The sequence below is a fragment of the Myxine glutinosa genome, chromosome 8 (genome assembly GCF_964187855.1).
Source record: "Myxine glutinosa chromosome 8, kmMyxGlut1.1, whole genome shotgun sequence".
Classification (NCBI taxonomy): domain Eukaryota; kingdom Metazoa; phylum Chordata; class Myxini; order Myxiniformes; family Myxinidae; genus Myxine; species Myxine glutinosa.
The window spans coordinates 136,658,267-136,667,118 of NC_136268.1; positions in this window are offsets into that span (position 1 = coordinate 136,658,267).

The window sequence follows — 8,852 nt, forward strand, 5'->3', positions numbered from 1 at the left end:
ATTGGTGGTTGAATTCAGTGTCCAGATATGCAAATCCTCTTAAAATTTCAATTCAATCGTACGGAAATTGAGGTTTTTAGAGATTTGGCCCATGTAGACCTTTTGGCCAATGTTGACCTAAATATAATTGGTGGTTGAATTCAGTGTCCAGATATGCAAATCCTCTTAAAATTTCAAGTCAATTGGATGAAAATTGAGGATTTCAGAAATCTGGGCTATGTTGACCTTTTGGCTTGGTTGATCTAAAATATAATTGGTGGTTGAATTCAGTGTCCAGATATGCAAATCCTCTTAATATTTCAAGTCAATTGGATGAAAATTTAGGATTTTAGAAATCTGGGCTATGTTGACCTTTTGGCTTGGTTGATCTAAAATACAATTGGTGGTTGAATTCAGTGTCCAGATATGCAAATCCTCTTAATATTTCAAGTCAATTGGATGAAAATTGAGGATTTTAGAAATTTGACAAAGTTGGTAACCTTTGGCCTATGTTGACCTATTGACATTTTGACCCCAAAAACAATATGCTTCTTGCTTATGACCAACCCTACCATTTGGTGAGGTTTCGTGAAGATCGGTGGAAAAATGTGACCTGTAGGCAACTGACATACAGACAAATAGACAAACAAACAAGAAGACTTCACATGCAGGGCATGATAATTGCAAAATACGTCCCCCCCCCCCCCCCCCCCCCACGAAAAAAAGGTTACAATTGATCCAGAAAATTGTCCATTTCATTTTTAGATGAAACAATTTTTAGATGAAAATTGATGATTTTGGAAGTTTGACCTTTGACCATTTGACCTCAAAATAGTTGGTTTCCCAATTCAGTAAGGCAATATGCAAATGCTGTTAAATTTTCAAGACAATCGGATGAAAATTGAGTTTTTCAGATGAAAATTGATGATTTTGGAAGTTTGACCTTGAGTTGACCTTTGACCTAAAATAGTATGTTTCAAAATTTTGTGACCCAATGTGCAAATGCTGTTCAATTTCCAAGTCAATCGGATGAAAATTGACGGTTTTTCAGATAAAAATTGATGATTTTGAAAGTTTGACCTTGACATGACCTTTGACCTTAAAATCAACAGGCTTCTCAATTTTGACGACCTCTACAACTTGGTGAACTTTTATGACAATCAGTTTAGAATTGTGACCTGTAGGCCAGTGACACACAAATAAACAGACAAACAGACAGAATAACGCACAAGACCAACCAATATACTTGAAAAATCTTTGATTTTCACAAGTTATAAAATATCACTGATAGACCGACACTTGGCAAAAGAGAACTCAGTAGAGCATCCTTTTGACTTCAAAAATAATTCGTGGTTGAATTCAGCAGTGACGTGATATGCAAATCATTTTCAAAGTTTAAGTTTGCTTAAACAAACTAATTGATCATTGATCGGTTTAAGTTAATCTGATGAAAATTGACAATTTTTGAAATTTGGCCTATGTTGACATTTTGGCCTATGTTGACCTCAAAAAATAGTTTGTGGTTGAATTCAGTTCCCTGATATGACAATCCTTTTCAAATTTCCAGTCAATCGGATGAAAATTGAGGATTTTAGGAATTTCAAAAGAGTGGTTGACCTTTGGCCTATGTTGACCTATGTTGACCTCAAAAGTAGTTGTTGGTTGAATTCAGTTAACTAATATGTAAATCGCATTCAATTTGCAAGTCAATCGGATGAAAACTGAGGATTTTAGAAATTTGAAATTGTTGTTGACCTTTGGCCACTTTTGACCTTTTGGCCTATGCTGATCTCAAAAATAGTTGGTGGTTGAATTCAGGTAGCCGATATGAAAATCCTATTAAAATTTCAAGTCAAATCAAATTTCAAGTTAACTATTAGTACAGGAATTATAAACATTTCCAACCAACCACACACTATATAAAATAAATAAACAAATCCTTGCAATTACACCTTTATTACCTTTATTTGCTGCAATATCAAGGGCCTTTGATTGCGAAATGACACAAACATGGCCACAAAATAGGTCTTACCCAGTGAGAACATTCACATTGGATGTAATAACATGGAAACAGTAAAGGCTGGGGGTAAATGATCCAGAAAATGCAAAAACCTGGTGCAGTGGATCTCCCAGTTATTACACAAGAATTCCCGAATTGATTCACAGCGGTCTCGTGGAATGCCGCTTGCACAATATCATGAAGTCGTGTTTGATTGTTCGTTTAGTGTCCGGGTCGATGGAACCGAAAGACCTCTAAGAAAATGGTTCGTATTTGGTAATACCATTCTGACAACCCACAATGCATTTCATCTATCCCTCGGTGATTGGTTGCCTAGTCCAATCAAAGATGTCCTCTCTTTTTCTTTTTTTTCCGACAGTAACCACTAAAGGAAAGCTGTGCCGAGGTCCCGAGCCGGTCTCACAACGGGTAAGGGGGTCCTATGGGAGTAATTCCATCTGGAGAACCGCGGGTGCCATTTGCTGCAGGTTGCCATGGATACAGTGCTTTTTGCCTTTCTCTTTTTTTTCTCGTTTTATCTACCCTTCCCTCGCTCGAGCTTTATAAGATCCTTCCAAAGGACAGTGAGCGTTTGTTTATCGCCTGCAATCACGACGCATACAATGGAAGGACGTGTCACTGTTACAATTCCGCGACCTGAGGTCTACTGCAGCAGCCATTGAAGACGATGTTAGGCCATGCGGTTTAAACAGGTCCACTTAAGCAAAGGCCTTAATGTTGTTAGTGGAAGAATAGAGAGAGGATGGGAAGAAAAGTACAAGTTAGAGGGTTTGGCCAGGTATGTTTAATGGAGCATAAAATATTGGGAGTAGGGTGGTGAGCTGGCCTGTTGCTCTAATAATGAGATGTGATGGTGAGATGGTGGTGTACAGGTGGTGGTGGTGGTGGTGGTGATGGAGGTGGTGGTGATGGTGGTGGTGTACAGGCCTACTGGAAAGTTGAAGCAGTGGCATGAATAAGGAGGACGGAATGAATGAACAAGAAGAGGAGAGGCCATTTGGGGTGTATCACATCAAAGGCTTCAAAATATGTGCTGCTTCCTTGCTTGACCCTCAGCATTTAAAAGGACAGGGCATGGACAAACAACCACAGCTTGCCAATAGGCTTACTAGTGCAGGCTTTGAAGGGCCTAAAGGCCTCCACCTGTGTCGATGTTCCTTGTATGGGGATTCATTAGCACGTTCCCTGCACAGCAGGAGACGGAGTTTTGAAATCACCTCTGTGTGTCTGTCTGTGTTTGTATGTGTGTGTGTCTGTCTGGGCTGTAACTTATTTACCATTTGAAGTTTGTGATCAAATTTTGAACAAATATTTATTATGAGAATATGGAGGAAGCACATTTTAATTTGGTCAAAAGGTCAAAGGTCAGCGTCACATAAAATCATCAATTTTTATCCAATTGACCTGTCATTTAAATTTACCAGTTGGGTTTTGTGTTCAAATTTTCAACAAAGCTTTATCTTACTATAATTCACCAAATGTCCATTCGTCTGTCTCTCTGTTCGTCCGTTCAAATGTACCGCAAAAACGGCTGAACCGATCGCAACGATATTTTGGGTGGGTAATCCTGGGATCTCCAGGAGTAAAATAGGCTATTTCGTTTTGCAAATTTCAGCTTTAATCTCCTGTATTCTCAGGTTTGGACTCCCGCATAACGTTATTTTCCCGGGTGCCACACAAACGGCTGCACCAATCGCTGCACAGCTGCACTGATCGGCTGCACCGATCGGACTCGGTGACCTCGGACAGAGACCTTTTATAAGGACATGGGTTGAATCCCTGTTTGAGAGAATGCCAACCCCCTCCGCGCCATCACGGTTGTCTCTCCAACTCACAATCCCACAAGATATGCAGAAAGGACGACCCAAAACCAATTATCTTCTTTTTGATTCGTATATAAACATCATGAAAAGTAAATAATGACATCGGCCAAAGTTCAAACAACGTGGGTTTAACCTCCACATGAGAGAATTCCACATAGCTATTTGGGCGGTGTATAAGCTAACAGATCGCTGTCTCCATCGATCTTGCCGAGGCCGTAACACCTATCGGCTCAAAATCCTTTTAACTGTTGACTTGGTAGTTTTTTAAATGAAGGAAACATTAACAATGTTGTTAAAAGTTTATTTTGTGATTAATTTGTGATTGGAGTTATGTTGTTTGGAATGAAAAAAAGAGATATCGAGTTCAAGTAAACGACGACATGCCGTGATGGTTTCTACTTTCTGAATGTGAACTTCGCGGATCACCATATGCAGATTCACCACAGACCCACGATCGATGTTTCTATATGTGAACGTACCCGTTTATTTGCGAACGGGTACGTTTTTCATGGAAATCCTTCACGAACTTGCTGTCCATGTCTGACGTGCGACTGAAGGTGCTACAGGAATGTGGAATTTATTGGTTTCATGCTTTAGCATTCGCTGTATCTGCATTGCCTGTTTGCTTCTGGCCTCCCACCCGTGCATAGCACGGTTATCTCACTATTTGTGATAATACGGGGAAGGCAAATTAATAATTTTGTCAAAATGTCAAAGGTCAGCGTCACATAAAATCTTCAATTTTCATCCAATTGACCTGAAATTTAAATTTACCATTTGAGTTTTGTGATCAAATATTCAACAAAGCTTTATTATGAGAATATGGAGAAGGCAAATTAATAATTTGGTCAAAAGGTCAAATGTGAGTGTCACATAAAATCGTCAATTTTCATCCAATACACCTGAAATTTTAAGAATTTGCATATTGGGTCAATGGATTGGTTCATCAATCAAAAACTAGAAGCTGATTGTTTATTTTAGATCAAAAGGTCAAAGGTAAATATTCTGTAAAATCACCAATTTCCACCTGATTGATCTGAAATTTCAAGAATTTGCATATCGGGTCACTAAATTGGTTCACTAATCAAAAGGTATGATTCAATTGTTTTTTTTAGATCAAAAGGTCAAAGGTCAAGGTTGCATAAAATCGTCAATTTTCATCCAATTCACTGAGAATTTTAAGAATTTGCATATTGGGTCACATAATTGGTTCACCAATTAAAATCTAGAAGCTGATTATTTTTAGCTGATTGTGGTGGGTCTAGAAGCTGATTTAAAGCTCAAAGACCAAGGCTGCATAAAATCATAAATTTTCATTTTGTGTTTTTACCCTCGACTGAGGAGAAGGTATTGCATTTGAGTCCGTTTGTTACTTGCCGGAAAAGATTCCGGCAAGTATGTTGATCGGTTGGTTTGTCTGTCCGTCTGTTTGTCTGTGCGCAGCACTACGTCTACACAGTTGCATGTAGAATCGCCAAACTTTGCATACATATTTATCTTGCACTGGAATAGACTGTGCCCAATTTTTAACTCTCTCAGCCCAATGCCTCCATTATGACGTCATAATTCGACAAGTATAAAACTTCATCCGATCAAGATGAAATTTCTTGAGCATCATCAAGGAATAAATTAGTTTAGAAAATAAATAATGATGACGTCATCAGTCACGTGGTTCCGCCGCCATATTTGTCCAAAATATCCGATAAAAAAGTACATTCCGGCAAGTCATCGGTCTCTGACCGATTTTTCATCTGTTTGTTACTTGCCGGAAAATTTTTTCCGGCAAGTATGTTGATCTGTTCGTTTGTTACTTGCCGGAAATTTTTTTCCGGCAAGTATGTTGATCTGTTCGTTACTTGCCGGAAAAATTTTCCGGCAAGTATGTTGATCTGTTCGTTTGTTTGTCTGTTTGTCTGTTTGTCTGTTTGTCTGTTTGTCTGTCTGTTTGTCTGTCTGTTTGCAGCACTGCGTCTACACCGTTGCACGGAGAATCGCCAAACTTTGCACACATATTGGTCTTGCCCTGGAATAGACTGTGCCCAATTGATGACGTCATCGGTGACGTGGTTCGGCCGCCATCTTGGAAAAACCGAAAAACTTTGCACTTCTATATCTCCGAAAGTACTGAACAGAAAAAATTGAGACATGGCTCATTGTAAAGAACTCTAGATGGGGAATAAAATATGTTAATGATGACGTCATTGGTCACGTGGTTCGGCCGCCATCTTGGAAAAACCGCAAAACTTTCTATATGTAGAATCTTTCTATACGTAGAATAGCCAAACTTTGCACACTTATTTGGCTTGCCCTCTAATATACTGTGCCCAAATGATGACGTCATCGGTCACGTGGTTCGGCCGCCATCTTTGAAAAAATTTGCACCTCCATATCTCCGAAAGTGCTGAATAGAAAAAATTGAGACATGGCTCATTGTAAAGAACTGTCCATGGGGAATAAAATATGTTAATGATGACGTCATCAGTCACGTGGTTCGGCGGCCATCTTGGAAAAACCGAAAAAAAATTGCACCTCTATATCTCCGAAAGTACTGAACAGAAAAAATTGCTACATGGCTCATTGTAAAGAACTCTCCATGGGGAATAAAATAAGTAAATGATGACGTCATCAGTCACGTGGTTCGGTCGCCATCTTGGAAAAACGGCAAAACGTTGCGCCACTATATCTCCAAAAGTGCTGAACAGAAAAAATTGAGACATGGCTCATTGTAAAGAACTCTCCATGGGGAATAAAATATGTTAATGATGACATCATCAGTCACGTGGTCGGCCGCCATCTTGGAAAAACGGCAAAACTTTGCACCACGAAATCTCCAAAAGTGCTGAACAGAAAAAATTGAGACATGGCTCATTGTAAAGAACTCTCCATGCAGAATAAAATAGGTTAATGATGACGTCATATGTCACGTGGTCGGCCGCCATCTTGGAAAAACGGCAAAACTTTGCACCTCCATATCTCTGAAAGTACTGAATAGAAAAAAATTGAGACACGGCTCATTGTAATGAACTCTCCATGGGGAATAAAATATGTTAATGATGACGTCATCAGTCACGTGGTCGGCCGCCATCTTGGAAAAACCGAAAAACCTAGCACCTCCATATCTCCAAAAGTCCTGAATAGAAAAATTGAGGCATGGCTCATTGTAAAGAACTCTCCATGGGGAATAAAATATGTTAATGATGACGTCATCAGTCACGTGGTCGGCCGCCATCTTGGAAAAACGGAAAAAATTTAGCACCTCCATATCTCCGAAAGTGCTGAATAGAAAAAATTGAGACATGGCTCATTGTAAAGAACTCTCCATGGGGAATAAAAGATGTTAATGATGACGTCATATGTCACGTGGTTCGGCCGCCACCTTGGAAAAACCGAAAATTTTTGCACCTCCATATCTCTGAAAGTGCTGAATAGAAAAAGTTGAGACATGGCTCTTTGTAAAGAACTCTCCATGGGGAATAATATATGTTAATGATGACGTCATCGGTCACGTGGTTCGGCCGCCATATTTGTCCTAAATGGCCGATAAAAAAGTACATTCCGGCAAGTCCTCGGTCTCTGACCGATTTTTCATTACTTGCCGGAAAAATTTTCCGGCAAGTATGTTGATCTGTTCGTTTGTTTGTCTGTTTGTCTGTTTGTCTGTTTGTCTGTTTGTCTGTCTGTTTGTCTGTCTGTTTGCAGCACTGCGTCTACACCGTTGCACGGAGAATCGCCAAACTTTGCACACATATTGGTCTTGCCCTGGAATAGACTGTGCCCAATTGATGACGTCATCGGTGACGTGGTTCGGCCGCCATCTTGGAAAAACCGAAAAACTTTGCACTTCTATATCTCCGAAAGTACTGAACAGAAAAAATTGAGACATGGCTCATTGTAAAGAACTCTAGATGGGGAATAAAATATGTTAATGATGACGTCATTGGTCACGTGGTTCGGCCGCCATCTTGGAAAAACCGCAAAACTTTCTATATGTAGAATCTTTCTATACGTAGAATAGCCAAACTTTGCACACTTATTTGGCTTGCCCTCTAATATACTGTGCCCAAATGATGACGTCATCGGTCACGTGGTTCGGCCGCCATCTTTGAAAAAATTTGCACCTCCATATCTCCGAAAGTGCTGAATAGAAAAAATTGAGACATGGCTCATTGTAAAGAACTGTCCATGGGGAATAAAATATGTTAATGATGACGTCATCAGTCACGTGGTTCGGCGGCCATCTTGGAAAAACCGAAAAAAAATTGCACCTCTATATCTCCGAAAGTACTGAACAGAAAAAATTGCTACATGGCTCATTGTAAAGAACTCTCCATGGGGAATAAAATAAGTAAATGATGACGTCATCAGTCACGTGGTTCGGTCGCCATCTTGGAAAAACGGCAAAACGTTGCGCCACTATATCTCCAAAAGTGCTGAACAGAAAAAATTGAGACATGGCTCATTGTAAAGAACTCTCCATGGGGAATAAAATATGTTAATGATGACATCATCAGTCACGTGGTCGGCCGCCATCTTGGAAAAACGGCAAAACTTTGCACCACGAAATCTCCAAAAGTGCTGAACAGAAAAAATTGAGACATGGCTCATTGTAAAGAACTCTCCATGCAGAATAAAATAGGTTAATGATGACGTCATATGTCACGTGGTCGGCCGCCATCTTGGAAAAACGGCAAAACTTTGCACCTCCATATCTCTGAAAGTACTGAATAGAAAAAAATTGAGACACGGCTCATTGTAATGAACTCTCCATGGGGAATAAAATATGTTAATGATGACGTCACCGGTCACGTGGTGGGCTGCCATCTTGGAAAAACGGCAAAACTTTGCACCACGAAATCTCCAAAAGTGCTGAACAGAAAAAATTGAGACATGGCTCATTGTAAAGAACTCCCCATGGGGAATAAAATATGTTAATGATGATGTCATATGTCACGTGGTTCGGCCGCCATCTTGGAAAAACGGCAAAACTTTGCACCTCCATATCTCTGAAAGTACTGAATAGAAAAAATTGA